The sequence below is a fragment of the Centroberyx gerrardi genome, chromosome 22, assembly GCF_048128805.1.
Source record: "Centroberyx gerrardi isolate f3 chromosome 22, fCenGer3.hap1.cur.20231027, whole genome shotgun sequence".
NCBI classification, from domain to species: Eukaryota; Metazoa; Chordata; class Actinopteri; order Beryciformes; family Berycidae; genus Centroberyx; species Centroberyx gerrardi.
Genome location: NC_136018.1, coordinates 730,456 through 732,271, shown reverse-complemented (window position 1 = coordinate 732,271; position 1,816 = coordinate 730,456).

Sequence of the window (1,816 nt, the reverse complement as noted above, 5' to 3'; positions counted from 1 at the left end):
GTATGTGAAAGTTGCAACAGATCTTCCATGGAAGAAAAGAAGAACAAAAGAGAGAGAGACAGAGAGAGAGAGAGAGAGAGGAGAGAGAGAGAGAGAGAGGACACACACACACACGGCAAGGCATGGCAAGGTACAACTTTCCCAATCATACCTTCACACAGGAAATGTGTCATTAGATTTCAGATTGCACCTCTCTCTCTCTCTCTCTCTCTCTCTCTCTGTCTCTCTCTCTCTCTCTCTCTCTCTCTCTCTGTCTCTCTCTGTCTCTCTCTCTCTCTCTCTCTCTCTCTCTCTGTCTCTCTCTGTCTCTCTCTCTCTCTCTCTCTCTCTGTCTCTCTCTGTCTCTCTCTCTCTCTCTCTCTCTCTCTCTCTCTCTGTCTCTCTCTGTCTCTCTCTCTCTCTCTCTCTCTCTCTCTCTCTCTCTCTCTCTCTCTCTCTCTGTCTCTCTCTCTCTCTCTCTGTCTCTCTCTGGAAATGTTGCAGCCTTTCAGTGAATTCCACAGGTTCATGTGATTTTGTGTGTGTGTGTGTGTGGGGAGAGAGAGAGAGAGAGAGAGAGAGAGAGAGAGAGAGAGAGAGTCAGGATCGCTCTTTAGATACTCAAAATGAATTTCAAAAGCAATGAAACAATAATAAACGGATGAAGTTCAGATCGGAGGTGGAACAGGATAACCGTAAGATGAAAACCAGAAGAAACAGTAAAGATAAAATAAAATAAAACTAAGATAAAGTTAAGATAAGAAGATAAAAGACGATAAACAGATGATAAAAAGAGATGAACAACAATAGCAAAAGACGTAGTTTGATGACGTCGTGAAGGAGCGTGGGATCATGGGAGTTTTTTTACGGAGAGAGAGGGAGGAGTGGAGAGAGAGAGAGAGAGAGAGAGAGAGAGGGACAGAAAGAAAGAAAGAAAGAAAGAAAGAAAGAAAGATACATGTTTTAGACAGGCTTAAACTGAACTTATCTACCTGACATCTATAATACTGTAATAATTCTATAATGAGAAGAAGTAAAGCACTTTGAGATTTTATTATCATTATTATCAAACAATAAATAAAACTAAAATTAATTTACACATAAAAAAAACTAGTGACAAAGTGCAACTCACATGGCCTTTTAGTTCAACTAAAAAAATTATATATTCTTTTATAAAAATTATAAACTATTAAATCAATGTTTAAATAAATTTCCGTACTCAATCCAAACAATAACAAAAGACGTAGTTTGATGACGTCGTGAAGGAGCGTGGGATCATGGAGCTGGAGTTTCCTGTGTTTTCCCAGGAAGTTCGGGAGGGGTAAAGGGAAATGACGCCACTGACAGGCGACCAAATGAAACGCACCGCTACCTTGAATTAAATTACGGATTTCTCTGGTTTGAACATTGTTGGAAACATTTGGGATAATGTAAGTACACAACTCAAAAATATATATAACATAGGTCTAGTCGTTTTTAGATATTTTAATGCGGAAATGTCACATATGATACCTTTAAGAAGTGATTACTGATCTCTTCAGGCGTTCTGCTTGTGACATGAGAGTGAAAACATGAATTAGAAAACATGAATTATCTCCATACACACTAATAACCCGCTGACTGGGAATAATCAGGTTATGCTAATAATTCAGTTGAAGCGTCTCCATGCTCTCGTGATGATAACGGGGATTCAGTCAGGTGGATTATTTTCATCTGGTTTCTGTCGCTCTGCTTATTCTTCTCCTGTTCTTCTTTCTTCTTCCTCTGCTTCCTGGACGTTGTTCTCTCTCTCCGGTTCTGCTCGCTCTCCTGCTCAGCGGCAGGAGAAATCACCGCG